The sequence below is a fragment of the Bombina bombina genome, chromosome 1 (genome assembly GCF_027579735.1).
Source record: "Bombina bombina isolate aBomBom1 chromosome 1, aBomBom1.pri, whole genome shotgun sequence".
Taxonomy (NCBI): Eukaryota; Metazoa; Chordata; class Amphibia; order Anura; family Bombinatoridae; genus Bombina; species Bombina bombina.
The window spans coordinates 1,161,401,612-1,161,418,598 of record NC_069499.1 but is presented as its reverse complement, the minus strand read 5'-3'; positions in this window follow the sequence as shown (position 1 = coordinate 1,161,418,598).

Sequence of the window (16,987 nt, the reverse complement as noted above, 5' to 3'; positions counted from 1 at the left end):
AATGTAGTCCCTAAGTTCAAGCGAGTAGTCACTCAGAAAGTCTAGCATGTACTTGATGGCCTGTAAGCCCTTATCGTGTGGTATGGCGGAATATAATCCCACCACATCCACCGTAAACCAGCAATATTCTGAACACCACATGATCTCACCCACACAATTCAACAAATGTTTAGTGTCGCGGAGGAAGGTTGGTAACTTCCACACTAGGGGTTGTAACAGGGACTCAAGCCAATTTGACAGATTTTCAAATAGTGAGCCGATCCCTGAAACAATCGGTCTGCCCTTTACATTCTCGATGGACTTGTGCACCTTCGGCAGGTGATGGAAAATCGGTATCACTGGTTCCTTCACTTTAAGATACTCAAAGGTGCACAAGTCCATCAAGCCCCCCTCCAGACCATCATCAAGCAGATCTCTCAGCTCTGCCTGAAACCTGACTGTGGGGTCATAGGACAGTCTCTGATATACCTCCCCATCACTGAGCTGTCTATCTGCCTCCAGTATATAATCTGATTCGGCCATGACAACTATTGTGCCGCCTTTGTCTGCATTCTTTATCACTATGCCTTGTCTCTCTTTCAGTTTTCTCAAACCCTCCTTTTCTATGTGAGTGAGATTATGTGTATGATTGCCGCTTTCAGGTTTGAGCTTAATCAAATCCTCCTCAACCCTCTTATAGAAACTCTCCAACACTTCTCCCCTGTAGTGAGTTGGATAAAATGTAGATTTATTTTTATACCCTGTGTGGCTGCCCTTTTGTGTCAATTCTCCCATACTCTCTCTCTCTAGCTGACTTAAGGTTAGGAGATCAATAGTGTCCCTGAAGAGAAAACAATCATTCACCACTTGTCCAGTTTCTGACTTCAAGCCCCTGACACACCCTGGAGGTTGTTCTGAAGATTGATCGCCATAATAAAACTTCTTTATGGTCAAATTACGAACAAACCTGTTGACATCCATGAGTGTGTCGAATACCTTGAAGTCAGCTGCTGGAACAAAATTTAGACCTAGTTCTAAGACCATGATTTCTTCAGTACTCAGTTCAATACTTGTGAGGTTAATAACCCTCATATTTTGTTTTGTTTTCCTCTTCTCAATGTGTACTGTTCTCGTCTGGCTAGTGGTTCTTTTCCTTTTCCTCTTCCCCCTACCACCACTGTCCCGCCCCCCTGCCCTCTGTCCTCTTCCTCCCGAAAAACCTGAGAGTCTACGGGTGATGGATTGGGCTTGGGCTGTGTGTCTAGTGTGGTAGAATATTTGTTCATTCTATTACCACCTCTACCTCTATTTTTCAGTATACCTACAACCCCTGTAGGGGCGGTGGCTGATGGTTGTGGAGTACTATCATTGTCTATAGACAGGATGGATTCTGGACTTTCATTAAATGTATTATTAAGGGGTCCTTCTTCCTCGGATGAACCCCCACTTGTTGCATAACCTACAAAATCTCGCATGTCAGTGTCTTCACTTGAATCAGTGTCTACAAATGTCACTTGTCTCCTTCCTTGTTCTGGTGGCTGACCCTTTACTCCTGATGTATTTCCTTTCTTGTTATTAAACCTCCTTGATTGTCTCAATCTCCTTGGATTCTGTGAATTCCACTGATAAACCCTGTTATTGGTGTAATCCTCAGTGTCCCTGACATATTTGCAGTATTTCAGTCTATCCACATCTCTTTTGAGATTATCTATCGTCTCCCTTAGAATTATGTCCAACTGTTCATATTTGTCATGGTCAACAAATTTGTTAAGGTCTTTCTGTATGTCCTTAATGTGTCTCCTAGTTTCTTCAAGTTTTTGATCTTTATACTTGATAATTACGTTCATTAATTTGATGGAGCATTCTGTAAGTGTGTCGTTCCATTCACTAATAAACCACTCCTCTGTGACCTGGAAGGAGGGATACTTTCTGATCCTGAGACCCCTTGGGATCATTCTCATGTCAATGTATTTTTCTAGGGATTTTTTATCCCACCATATCTGATATTCTTTGGTGAGAGTTTTTTCCATCAATAAAAATACATCTGATATTTCCCTTATCTGTGTCTCTGGATTGAAAATATCTTTGAGTGCGGGTCTGTGTCTTTCAATGTCTTCCAAACTTGTGAGTGAATAATAGTTACTGCACATTGCTGGTCTATTATCCATGTTTAAACTGCCTGTGTACAACTTTTGATATATCCGTGATATCTGTCAACAGTTCATGTGCCTTTTTAAAGTACTGATATAAACACTCAGAATGTGTCAAGAATGTTACTTTATGTTCACACAATATAGGAGCTCATTCATGTAATACACTTCGATCATCAATAATAATAATTGTGATATAAAAAAGTAGACTCTAAATTGAAGTTACCTGTCAGAAGTCCTGGATGCACTGTCTTGGAGTTCGGAAGAGAAAGTGATACAAACATATGAAAAAGGTACTCCTCTGACTTTAGGGGATCCGCTCTGCTTACGGTAGCTGTGAAAGGAAAGATCTCACCTTCAAACACCTCTTTTACTCTGCCCCAGTGGTTGCCGTCTCCTCGATATCTGTCCTCACCACTTGACCGTGATCGCGGAACTCTTCGGACGGCATCTGACGTCACTCCCTCGTGACCGCACCTGGCCTATCTCGGGGCAGATCTAGTGAACCGGTGTCTAACTATTCTCCAGCTCCTACCGATCCTGGCAGAAAATTTGATTACATTGACCCGGAGCTCTCACCGGTGATTTCGGGCTAACAGCCCTCTTGCAGCAAGCAATGGCCCTCTTCCCTGGCCGGACAATATCCAAACAAACAAGAATGCCGCTTAAGGTAAAACTTTGTACTTTATTGGTCAATGATAAAACAAACAGGCCAGTCTGATGCGTTTCGGCTGATGTACCTTATTCATAGACTTAATTTAGTTAATTCACCTGTGGGGCTTTAAATGCCCCCTCACAATCTGATTGGTAGCCTGAAAATGTGTCTGTACAAACTCCATCCTTATGTTTACCATTAACAAGAAAATTGGCATTTATTTATAACTTTAACTATGTGAGCAGCAGATTACTAAGATAATTACTGCATTAGTTCAACTAAAGTTTGATAAACAAATTAGGATACCACCTAAGCAATTTATAATGCCACTAGTCTGTACAAAGTACACTATGGCCTAGATTTGGAGTTTTGTCGGTAACGACCCCGAAAAACTAACGCCGGCTTTTTTCTGGCCGCACCATAAAAATAACTCTGGTATCGAGAGTCCACATAAAGGCTGCGTTAGGCTCCAAAAAAGGAGCGTAGAGCATTTTTAACGCAGCTTCAACTGTCGATACCAGAGTTGCTTACGGACGCGGCCAGCCTCAAAAACGTGCTCGTGCACGATTCCCCCATAGGAAACAATGGGGCTGTTTGAGCTGAAAAAAACCCAAACACCTGCAAAAAAGCCGCGTTCAGCTCCTAACGCAGCCCCATTGTTTGCTATGCGGTAACCCTTCCTACGTCTGCACTTAACACTCTAACATGTACCCCGAGTCTAAACACCCCTAACCTTACACTTATTAACCCCTAATCTGCCGCCCCCGCTATCGCTGACCCCTGCATATTATTATTAACCCCTAATCTGCCGCTCCGTAAACCGCCGCTACTTACATTATCCCTATGTACCCCTAATCTGCTGCCCCTAACACCGCCGACCCCTATATTATATTTATTAACCCCTAATCTGCCCCCCACAACGTCGCCTCCACCTGCCTACACTTATTAACCCCTAATCTGCCGACCGGACCTGAGCGCTACTATAATAAAGTTATTAACCCCTAATCCGCCTCACTAACACTATCATAAATAGTATTAACCCCTAATCTGCCCTCCCTAACATCGCCGACACCTAACTTCAATTATTAACCCCTAATCTGCCGACCGAATCTCGCCGCTATTCTAATAAATGTATTAACCCCTAAAGCTAAGTCTAACCCTAATACTAACACCCCCCTAAGTTAAATATAATTTAAATCTAACGAAATTAATTAACTCTTATTAAATAAATTATTCCAATTTAAAGCTAAATACTTACCTGTAAAATAAATCCTAATATAGCTACAATATAAATTATATTTATATTATAGCTATTTTAGGATTTATATTTATTTTACAGGTAACTTTGTATTTATTTTAACCAGGTACAATAGCTATTAAATAGTTAAGAACTATTTAATAGCTAAAATAGTTAAAATAATTGCAAAATTACCTGTAAAAGAAATCCTAACCTAAGTTACAAATAAACCTAACACTAGACTATCAATAAATTAAATAAATAAACTACCTACAATTACCTACAATTAACCTAACACTACACTATCAATAAATTAATTAAATACAATTGCTACAAATAAATACAATTAAATAAACTAGCTAAAGTACAAAAAATAAAAAAGAACTAAGTTACAAAAAATAAATTTTTTTTTACAAACATAAGAAAAATATTACAACAATTTTAAACTAATTACACCTACTCTAAGCCCCCTAATAAAATAACAAAGCCCCCCAAAATAAAAAAAATGCCCTACCCTATTCTAAATTACTAAAGTTCAAAGCTCTTTTACCTTACCAGCCCTGAACAGGGCCCTTTGCGGGGCATGCCCCAAGAAATTCAGCTCTTTTGCCTGTAAAAAAAAACATACAATACCCCCCCCCAACATTACAACCCACCACCCACATACCCCTAATCTAACCCAAACCCCCCTTAAATAAACCTAACACTAAGCCCCTGAAGATCATCCTACCTTGTCTTCACCATGCCAGGTTCACCGATCGGTCCAGAAGAGCTCCTCCGATGTCCTGATCCAAGCCCAAGCGGGGGGCTGAAGAGGTCCACGATCCGGCTGAAGTCTTCATCCAAGCGGGCCAGAAGAGGTCTTCCATCCGATTGAAGTCTTCATCCAAGCGGCATCCATCCGGAGCGAAGCGGCAGCATCCTGAAGACCTCCACCGCGGAACATCCATCCTGGCCGACGACTGAACGACGAATGACGGTTCCTTTAAATGACGTCATCCAAGATTGCGTCCCTCGAATTCCGATTGGCTGATAGGATTCTATCAGCCAATCGGAATTAAGGTAGGAATATTCTGATTGGCTGATGGAATCAGCCAATCAGAATCAAGTTCAATCCGATTGGCTGATCCAATCAGCCAATCAGATTGAGCTTGCATTCTATTGGCTGATCGGAACAGCCAATAGAATGCGAGCTCAATCTGATTGGCTGATCGGATCAGCCAATCGGATTGAACTTGATTCTGATTGGCTGATTCCATCAGCCAATCAGAATATTCCTACCTTAATTCCGATTGGCTGATAGAATCCTATCAGCCAATCGGAATTCGAGGGACGCCATCTTGGATGACGTCATTTAAAGGAACCTTCATTCGTTGTTCAGTCGTCGGCCAGGATGGATGTTCCGCGGTGGAGGTCTTCAGGATGCTGCCGCTTTGCTCCGGATGGATGCCGCTTGGATGAAGACTTCAATCGGATGGAAGACCTCTTCTGGCCCGCTTGGATGAAGACTTCAGCCGGATCATGGACCTCTTCAGCCCCCCGCTTGGGCTTGGATCAGGACATCGGAGGAGCTCTTCTGGACCGATCGGTGAACCTGGTATGGTGAAGACAAGGTAGGATGATCTTCAGGGGCTTAGTGTTAGGTTTATTTAAGGGGGGTTTGGGTTAGATTAGGGGTATGTGGGTGGTGGGTTGTAATGTTGGGGGGGGTATTGTATGTTTTTTTTTACAGGCAAAAGAGCTGAATTTCTTGGGGCATGCCCCGCAAAGGGCCCTGTTCAGGGCTGGTAAGGTAAAAGAGCTTTGAACTTTAGAAATTTAGAATAGGGTAGGGCATTTTTTTATTTTGGGGGGCTTTGTTATTTTATTAGGGGGCTTAGAGTAGGTGTAATTAGTTTAAAATTGTTGTAATATTTTTCTTATGTTTGTAAATATTTTTTTATTTTTTGTAACTTAGTTCTTTTTTATTTTTTGTACTTTAGCTAGTTTATTTAATTGTATTTATTTGTAGCAATTGTATTTAATTAATTTATTGATAGTGTAGTGTTAGGTTAATTGTAGGTAATTGTAGGTAGTTTATTTAATTAATTTATTGATAGTCTAGTGTTAGGTTTATTTGTAACTTAGGTTAGGATTTCTTTTACAGGTAATTTTGTAATTATTTTAACTATTTTAGCTATTAAATAGTTCTTAACTATTTAATAGCTATTGTACCTGGTTAAAATAAATACAAAGTTACCTGTAAAATAAATATAAATCCTAAAATAGCTATAATATAATTATAATTTATATTGTAGCTATATTAGGATTTATTTTACAGGTAAGTATTTAGCTTTAAATTGGAATAATTTATTTAATAAGAGTTAATTAATTTCGTTAGATTTAAATTATATTTAACTTAGGGGGGTGTTAGTATTAGGGTTAGACTTAGCTTTAGGGGTTAATACATTTATTAGAATAGCGACGAGGTTCGGTCGGCAGATTAGGGGTTAATAATTGAAGTTAAGTGTCGGCGATGTTAGGGAGGGCAGATTAGGGGTTAATACTATTTATGATAGGGTTAGTGAGGCGGATTAGGGGTTAATAACTTTATTATAGTAGCGCTCAGGTCCGGTCGGCAGATTAGGGGTTAATAAGTGTAGGCAGGTGGAGGCGACGTTGAGGGGGGCAGATTAGGGGTTAATAAATATAATACAGGGGTCAGCGGTGTTAGGGCAGCAGATTAGGGGTACATAAGGATAACGTAGGTGGCGGTCGGCAGATTAGGGGTTAAAATTTTTTTTTAGAGTGTCGGCGATGTGGGGGGACCTCGGTTTAGGGGTACATAGGTAGTTTATGGGTGTTAGTGTACTTTAGAGTACAGTAGTTAAGAGCTTTATAAACCGGCGTTAGCCCAGAAAGATCTTAACTACTGACTTTTTTCCTGCGGCTGGAGTTTTGTCGTTAGATGTCTAACGCTCACTTCAGAAACTACTCTAAATACCGGAGTTAGAAAAATCCCATTGAAAAGATAGGATACGCAATTTACGTAAGGGGATCTGCGGTATGGAAAAGTCGCGGCTGGAAAGTGAGCGTTAGACCCTATTTTGAGTGACTCCAAATACCGGCGGTAGCCTAAAACCAGCGTTAGGAGCCTCTAATGCTGGTTTTCACGGCTAACGCCAAACTCTAAATCTAGGCCTATGTGAGTTAGGATTTGGAGATCATTGTTAGAATGACCATATGTGTTCTTCTGTGTAGTAGGTAACTGTGACAGGTTTTATGAATGAGAAGGGTGTGTTGTGTGAAGGAAGGTTTCAACCAATGTCGATTAAACATAAGGGTGGAGTTTGTACAGACACATTTTCAGGCTACCAATCAGATTGTGAGGGGGCATTTAAAGCCCCACAGGTGAATTAACCAAATTAAGTCTATGAATAAGGCACATCAGCCGAAACGCGTCAGACTGGCCTGTTTGTGACTAAGCAGCTGTTTTAAAACACTTGTTACTGCACGCTGGCACCAAGTTTTTATCATTGACCAATAAAGTACGAAGTTTTACCTTAAGCAGCATTCTTGTTTGTTTGGATATTGTCCGGCCAGGGAAGAGGGCCATTGCTTGCTGCAAGAGGGCTGTTAGCCCGAAATCACCCGTGAGAGCTCCGGGTCAATGTAATTAAATTTTCTGCCAGGATCGGTAGGAGCTGGAGAATAGTTAGACACCGGTTCACCAGATCTGCCCCGAGATAGGCCAGGTGCGGTCACGAGGGAGTAACGTCAGACGCCGTCTGAAGAGTTCCGCGATCACGGTCAAGTGGTGAGGACGGATATCGAGGATATGGCAGCCACCAGGGCATAGTAAAAGAGGTGTTTGAAGGTGAGATCTTTCCTTTCACAGCTACCATAAGCAGAGCGGATCCCCTAAAGTCAGAGGAGTACCTTTTTCATAGACTTGCAGTCTAGTAAATCAGTGCCTGCTCCCAGATAACTTCTCGTGCACGAGCACAGTTTTATCTATATGAAATACGTGAACTAACACCCTCTAGTGGTGAAAAACTGTTAAAATGCAATCTGAAAGAGGTGGGCTTCAAGGTCTAAGAAATTAGCATATGAACCTCCTAGGTTAAGCTTTTAACTAAGAATACCAAGAGAACAAAGCAAAATTGGTGATAAAAGTAAATTGGAAAATTGTTTAAAATTACATGCTCTATCTGAATCATGAAAGTTTATTTTGGCCTAGACTGTCCCTTTAACGCACCGTAAACAACCGCAAACAGTCCATTTGCACAACTGCAAACTCCCCATTTGCACAAGGTTGGATACCAAGCTAGCCATGTCCCATTCCTTGTTCTCACTGATGTCATTGAAAGTCTCTTCCTCCACCCAGCCACGTACAACACCAAGGGTCCCCAAAAGGTGACAACAAGCCCCCTGGGACGCCTGCTGTGTTTGGTCTTCCACCTCCTCAAAGCCACCTTCCTCCTCTGACTCCTCTTCTTCAGACTCCTCTCTCTGCATTGTCTGTCTCTGCGTTATTATAAGGTGTGTTAAGTAGTACTATTCCTATCAGTTTAATCCTTTTACGTCCCCTATCAGGGGACGTGTATATGGCATCGATTTTAGGAACCGGGAGATGGAAAAAGATTCTTGGTCGGTCCTCCTACTTCAAATTTGGGGCACTGCGCGTGAAATCTAATGTGCCACCAGATATGAGTGGTGTGTTAAGTAGTTCTATTCTTATCAGTTTAATTCCTGTTACGTCCCCTATCAGGGGACGTGTATATGGTATCGATTTTAGGAACCGGGAGATGGAAAAAGATGCTTGGTCTGTCCTCCTACTTCAAATTTGGGGCACTGCGTGTGCAATCTAATATGCCACCAGATATGAGTGGTGTGTTAAGTAGTTCTATTCTTATCAGTTTAATCCCTGTTACGTCCCCTATCAGGGGACGTGTATATGGCATAGATTTTAGGAACCGGGAGATGGAAAAAGATGCTTGGTCGGTCCTCCTACTTCAAATTTGGGGCACTGCGCGTGCAATCTAATGTGCCACCAGATAGGAGTGGTGTGTTAAGTAGTTCTATTCTTATCAGTTTAATCCCTGTTACGTCCCCTATCAAGGGACGTGTATATGGCATCGATTTTAGGAACCAGGAGATGGAAAAAGATTCTTGGTTGGTCCTCCTACTTCAAATTTGGGGCACTGCGCGTGCAATCTAATGTGCCACCAGATAGGAGTGGTGTGTTAAGTAGTACTATTCCTATCAGTTTAATCCCTGTTATTTTTTTTGGGTTGGTTTTTTAAGCCACAGTGCAGCACCAGAGGCCAGAAAAATTAGGCATGTACACATGCCTGAAAAATTAGGTATTGTTGCAGAAAAATTGATGTTTGTTTCCCAGGCAGAAAGTGCCCTAAAGGAAATGTGATGATAGACTGCGCTAGAAAAAGAGGGTATGGCTAGTGAGTTTAGAAAGGACTTCCTCTAAAAGGTCCCAAAAAAGGAGATGCATGCAAAGAGAAAACACACCAGCGCCTAAGATAGGCTATAATACCCAAAGATCACAAAATCTATTTATAGATTAAAATAAATATTTATTACTGAACTATATACATAACAATATGAGGTTCAAATAAAAGACTTTGGTAATTCTCACTCTGTTAGAAAAACTAATGTTTATACAGGTTGGCCAACCTTAAAATCAAATACTACAAAAAGTAATAAGTGTATCTATGAGTGCATATATAAAAACATATATAAAAGCTATCTTAGCATATGAGAAGGAAATATAGCAACACACAGCGATAAAAGCGTATTCACAAATGTTAAAAAACAATATTAATATGAAGTAAAACAGCAGATCGAGGGGATAAGGGATCAGTGCACGGAACACTAGTAAACCAACTTCTAATCGTGGGTGTAATAGATTCTGGATAAGAACAGTCTTTTTTTTAAAAAAGGCCTATTAGTCTGTTGTATCAATGTTCATGTGGCAAAATAAATCAATGAATGACAGATGGATTAAACATATAAGTTCCTGCTAAACCGTATAATTGTGCAGCTGAATGGTACCTTTAGCGGATTCTTTGCAGATTATCCAGTTCTGGTCGTCTGATGTAGAACCACTATTTTGCTTCTAATAGAAGCTAAGCATGGGGATCCTTCAAATTTCTCCGAAGATAGCCGATCGTGAAGCCGGTTTGAAATTCTCGGCGTTCTCCCGCTGTGAACCTGCAGAGTGCGCGCCTTCTCCGGAAGGGGCTCTGATTGGTCCTAGCTTTTTTGGGGGGACTTGCCGCTCGCGATGAGGATACCGGCTCTACGGCTACAGTTGAAAGTGATTTCCAAGACGTCCTATGTGATCTATGCGATCTCCTTAGGTTGGATAAGTTTAGCAGCAACGCGTTTCAACTGAGAATACTCAGTCTTTGTCAAGCTTTTAATCTATAAATAGATTTTGAGAAAGTGCCCTAAAACATTGCGGCTTAAACCCTAGTTGGTGGTGGATAAGTCACGCAAGTCATCCGGCATTCAGAGATCAAATACAGCAGCGTGTGGACCATTTTTAGCCCAAGGCAGCTCATCTCATCAGGCCTTTTTTAGTCGAATGTATCACCCACTGTCAGTCCCTTTGGGATCCATCCCTCATTCATCTTAATAAAGGTGAGGTAATCTAGACTTTTTTGACCTAGGCGACTTCTCTTCTCAGTGACAATACCTCCTGCTGCACTGAAGGTCCTTTCTGACAGGACACTTGAAGCGGGGCAGGCCAGAAGTTCTATCGCAAATTGGGATAGCTCAGGCCACAGGTCAAGCCTGCACACCCAGTAGTCAAGGGGTTCATCGCTCCTCAGAGTGTCGATATTTGCAGCTAAGGCAAGGTAGTCTGCTACCTGTCGGACGAGTCGTTCTCTGAGGGTGGACCCCGAAGGGCTGTGGCGATGCGTAGGACTTAAAAAGCTCTGCATGTTCTCCATCAACAACATATCTGTAAAGCGTCCTGTCCTTGCCGGCGTGGTGGTGGGAGGAGGAGGATTACTTTCACCTCTTCCCCTGTTAGATTCCCATTGTGCTGTGACATCACCCTTATACGCTGTGTAAAGCATACTTTTTAATTTATTTTGGAACTGCTGCATCTATTTCGATTTGCGGTAATTCGGTAACATTTCAGGGACTTTATGCTTATACCAGGGGTCTAGTAGCGTGGACACCCAGTACAGGTCATTCTCCTTAGCCTTTTTATACGAGGGTCCCTCAACAGGCACGACAGCATGAAAGACCCCATTTGCACAAGGTTGGATGCCGAGCTACTCATGTCCCGTTACTCATCCTCAGTGATCTCACTGAAGGTATCTTCTTCCCCCAGCCACGTACAACACCACGGGTACCATATAGGTGACAACGAGCACCCTGGGATGCCTGTTGTGGTTGGTCTTCCTCCTCCTCCTCAAAGCCACATTCCTCCTCTGACTCCTCTTCCTCACAATCCTCTTCCAGCGTTGCCGCAGGTCCAGCAAGCGATGCTGATAAGGCTGTTTCTGGTGGTGATGGTGACCACAACTCTTCCTCTTCACGCTCATCTACGGCTTGATCCAGGACTCTTCGCAGGGCACGCTCCAGGAAGAAAACAAATTGTATGATGTCACTGATGGTGCCTTCGGTGCGACTGACTAGGTTTGTCACCTCCTCAAAAGGACACATGAGCCTATAGGCATTGCGCATGAGCACTCAGTAACGTGGCAAAAAAATCCCAGCTCCGCAGAGGCTGTCCTAGCACCCCGGTCATACAAATACTTGTTAACGGCTTTTTCTTGTTGGAGCAGGCGGTCGAACATTAGGAGTGTTGAATTCCAACGTGTCGGGCTGTCACAAATCAAGCGCCTCACTGGCATGTTGTTTTGCCACTGGATATCGGAAAAGTGCGCCATGGCCAAGTAGGAATGCCTCAAATGGCCACACACCTTCCTGGCCTGCTTCAGGACATCCTGTAAGCCTGGGCACTTATGCACAAAGCGTTGTACGATCAGATTAAACACATGTGCCATGCATGGCACGTGTCAACTTGCCCAATTTCAATGCCGCCACCAAATTACTTCCGTTGTCAGAAACCACTTCGACGATCTCCAGTTGGTGCGGAGTCAGCCACTGATCCACCTGTGCGTTCAGGGCAGACAGGAGTGCTGGTCCGGTGTGACTCTCTGCTTTCAGGCAAGTCAACCCCAAGACGGCGTGACACTGCCGTATCCGGGATGTGGAATAGTAACTGGGGAGCTGGGGGGTGCCTTTGATGTGGAGCAAGATGCAGCATCAGAAGAGGACTCAGCCGAGGAGGTTATGGAAGAGGATGGAGTAGGAGGAGTAGAGGAGGTGGCAGCAGGCCTGCCTGCAAGTCGTGGCGGTGTCACCAACTCCTCTGCAGAGCCACGCATTCCATGCTTGGCAGCCGTCAGAAGGTTTAACCCATGCACAGTGTAGGTGATATACCTACCAACACTCATACACCAAACTCTAAACAGCAGTAGCAATGGATCCTATGGGATACTTAATGTTACAAACTGCTGTTTGTAACTGGCCCTTTAAATGGAAAATTGCCCTGCTTCCCTGCATTTTGGAGAAGCCTATTTGCCAGCCTCCTGCCACATGACTATGGCCCCTGGAAGATTGTGCCCCTGAGGACATATTGACTTTTGTTGGGTGTGTGTGGCCCTTTAAGAACCGTCTGGGGACATATTGTGACTTTGATGAACAATGCCCCTTTAAGACTATGTCCCCAGACCTGTGAAATGACTTGTCCCTGGCTTTCTCCCACTTGGTTCAGTTTCATTGTGTGCCATTAAGAGTTAAATTTTGTTCAGCTTCAAGAAACCTATTCTAAATACAAGTCTGCTCTAATTAGGTTTAGTGATCAACTTTCCCATTGTCTAATCAGACTAGTATTGATAAGGTGGACTGCATTGTTTTATTGTGTGTAATGTTATCTGCTGAAGTAAATGTTGTGGCCTGTCAAAGGGAGTGTCTCTCTATCTAATATCAAATGTGTGATGGGGGATTTTATGCCTCCCCCTGAGAGTGTCCTGTTTGCATGTAACCTGAATAAAAGCAGGCTGTGTGCTCCAGCACATTAGACCTATGTTGACCCTCTAACTTGAAGCTTTGACTCATGTTTGTAGGATACAGCTTATATCACTACAGGGATTGCTGACTATGGTGCTGATGATTCTTTGGTGAGCGCTAGGAGCATCCTTTTCTACGGTCCAACTTCCAGCCAGCCTGGAGGCAACCGTAACATTTGGCGGCAGCGGTGGGATCACGTCCTAGCGCAAGGAGCAGCACCACAACAGCACTGGTATCGTAGGAGAGTAATTGAGGGCAACGCTAGCCACTGCGCAGCGTCCCTACCTACAGCAGCATGGAGCTGACAAGACACTGGTCAGAACCCTGTGAAGAGCACCTCAACCTGATCCGTCGCTATGAGGGCGCTGATTTCGTTCCAGAGGTAAAAAGGCGGCTAGTCCGATATGGTCCAGACCCTGCACAGGAGGTAGTCAGTCGCCTCATCCGGGAATTGGCTACTGAGAACGAAGCGGCACGAGCCTTTGAGCGCCAACTGTGGAGTTTAAGGGTATGGACACCTGGTCTCTCTCCCCAGCTGCAGCATGTTCCACAGGGAGAGGAGAGCAGCGACCTCCCTCCCCAGCGGCAGTATACTGTGCAGAGGGAAGAGACAACCGGTCTCCTTCCCCAACCCCAACCAGAGATACCAGAGGCAGCAGGCCTCATAGACTGGTCCTGGGAGGACCCCCAGCAGGCAGGTGGAGATGGGACCGCAGTCTCTCTACCGGCCCTACAGGGATGCTGGGCAGGCGGCCCAGATCCCCAGCGACAGACCCAGCTACAGGGAGGGGAGAGCATCGACCTCCCTCCCCAGCCGGAGTGTGCCTTCCAGGGAGAGGAGACAACCGGTCTCTCTCCCCAGCCGCAGCATGTTCCACAGGAAGCGGAGAGCATCGACCTCCCTTCCCAACGGCCGCCGGAGTATCAGGAGGAGGAGGTAAGCCAATCTCCCCCTCCCCAGCTAACTCCTAACTTGGGCCCAGGGTTAACAGTGGAGATGTTAACCCCCACTGACCCCCACGTTCCCTTTGCCACCGGGCAGGACTATGCCCCAATTCCCCCAGCAGAAGCGCTGGCACCAGGGCAGAGTGCCGCTGGCCTCTGCCCCCCAAGTACCATCAGCTATTTGCCCAGCTGCGCCAGGAAGGCCGAGGATGCTGCACTTTCATCCTGCAACCTGGAACTTACAGGCCAGTACTACGTATTGTGGGGGGGCTACTTTGCTGCTAGCGATTATTTGTGGGTGGGTTGCGAGACTAACTTGGGCACTGACCGGCAGAAGGTCAGGTGCCTGGTTAGTCTCCCTCCAAAAGGGGAGATATGTTACAAACTGCTGTTTGTAACTGGCCCTTTAAATGGAAAATTGCCCTGCTTCCCTGCATTTTGGAGAAGCCTATTTGCCAGCCTCCTGCCACATGACTATGGCCCCTGGAAGATTGTGCCCCTGAGGACATATTGACTTTTGTTGGGTGTGTGTGGCCCTTTAAGAACCGTCTGGGGACATATTGTGACTTTGATGAACAATGCCCCTTTAAGACTATGTCCCCAGACCTGTGAAATGACTTGTCCCTGGCTTTCTCCCACTTGGTTCAGTTTCATTGTGTGCCATTAAGAGTTAAATTTTGTTCAGCTTCAAGAAACCTTTTCTAAATACAAGTCTGCTGGGATTAGCTCTAATTAGGTTTAGTGATCAACTTTCCCATTGTCTAATCAGACTAGTATTGATAAGGTGGACTGCATTGTTTTATTGTGTGTAATGTTATCTGCTGAAGTAAATGTTGTGGCCTGTCAAAGGGAGTGTCTCTCTATCTAATATCAAATGTGTGATGGGGGATTTTATGCCTCCCCCTGAGAGTGTCCTGTTTGCATGTAACCTGAATAAAAGCAGGCTGTGTGCTCCAGCACATTAGACCTATGTTGACCCTCTAACTTGAAGCTTTGACTCATGTTTGTAGGATACAGCTTATATCACTACAGGGATTGCTGACTATGGTGCTGATGATTCTTTGGTGAGCGCTAGGAGCATCCTTTTCTACGGTCCAACTTCCAGCCAGCCTGGAGGCAACCGTAACACTTAATGACAGTGTTTTCGTTATGTTCCAAGACAATGATAATCAGCAAGCACTATGTGATTAGATAATCTCCAGTGGTGCAACACAATGGTAGGTTTGTGTAATTAATTTAATAACGTATTATTATTAGAAAAGAACGGCATCCACTAGTATATTATTCTCATAACAGATGTGATATCCATTCTATCAGCGTGTGTTTATTCAGATATGTATCCTCCTAATATCATAAAAGATCAATATTCGAACCACAATACACAGTCCCCACACCGGTATCAAAATGACTGTTTTGACAATCACAGTAAATAATTAATTATTATTCCGGTCCTACTCACCGCAGGAAGGGCGAATTTCGATGTATGTGGTGAATGATCCTGTCCGTGTCGATTTCTCCTAGTTGTCCACACACGCTGAACACACCTGCAAGTTAGCTCAGTGATTGCCTGCTATGCAGGCTGTAGTTGTTTGGAAAGAAACACAGGTCATAGGTTGCATTCGCCTCTCCTCAGCGTTTCCCTTGCGCTGATGTAATGCATAAGAATTCCAAAAGAGTTGTAGGAGGTGAATGCAGGCTGCACAACTTGGTTTAGTAAAAAATAAAAATAAGTTTTATTCAATCATTTAAAATTGTTACAAGCACAGATACAAGTGTTACCCAAACACACAGGGGAAAAAGACTGCCTTCCGACGCGTTTCCTGCTCAAACTGAGCACTTCATCAGGGATGGCAGGTGTCTCCCTTCCAAACTATTTATTGGAGTTGAACGACTTAACCCTTTGTGAACAAAATTCAAAATTTAAATGTTCAGTTTATCTTTTCAACAAATGTTGTTACTGAACAAGGGTCCAATGTCTTCAACTTCATCAAATCTCACCATTTTCTAACATAAGTGTCACACTGCTCAGCAATTTCCCCATTTGTTTAAATTGCAAATATATTGAAAGTTAATGTAAATATTTTAGTAACCAGTGTGACACTTATGTTAGAAAATGGTGAGATTTGTTGAAGTTGAAGACATTGGACCCTTGTTCAGTAACAACATTTGTTGAAAAGATAAACTGAACATTTAAATTTTGAATTTTGTTCACAAAGGGTTAAGTCGTTCAACTCCAATAAATAGTTTGGAATGGAGACACCTGCCATCCCTGATGAAGTGCTCAGTTTGAGCAGGAAACGCGTCGGAAGGCAGTCTTTTTTCCCTGTGTGTTTGGGTAACACTTGTATCTGTGCTTGTAACAATTTTAAATGATTGAATAAAACTTATTTTTATTTTTTACTAAACCAAGTTGTGCAGCCTGCATTCACCTCCTACAACTCTTTTGGAATTCTTAGGTGATATACCTGCCCTGACCATGCTTTGCAGACCAGGTATCAGTGGTCAGATGGACCCTTGCCCCAACACTGTGTGCCAGACATGCCATTACTTCCTTTTGCACAATCGAGTACAGGTTGGGGATTGCCTTTTGTGCAAAGAAATTTCGGCCGGTACCTTCCACTGCGGTGTCCCAATAGCTACAAATTTTTTGATCACCTCAGACTCCACTAGCTTGTATGGTAAAAGCTGGCGGGCTAAGAGTTCAGTAAAGCCAGCTGTCAGATGCCGGGCAAGGGGGTGACTTTGTGACATTGGCTTCTTACGCTCAAACATGTCCTTGACAAACACCTGACATGTGGGCAGATGAGCAGGAACTGCTCAAGGCGAGACATGGAGTGGCGGATGGTTGAGAGGGGGCAAGGAGGACAGCAGTGGTTGACGTGGCTGAAGATGCTGGACCAGGAGGAGGATGGCGGCTTTGAGTTTGTG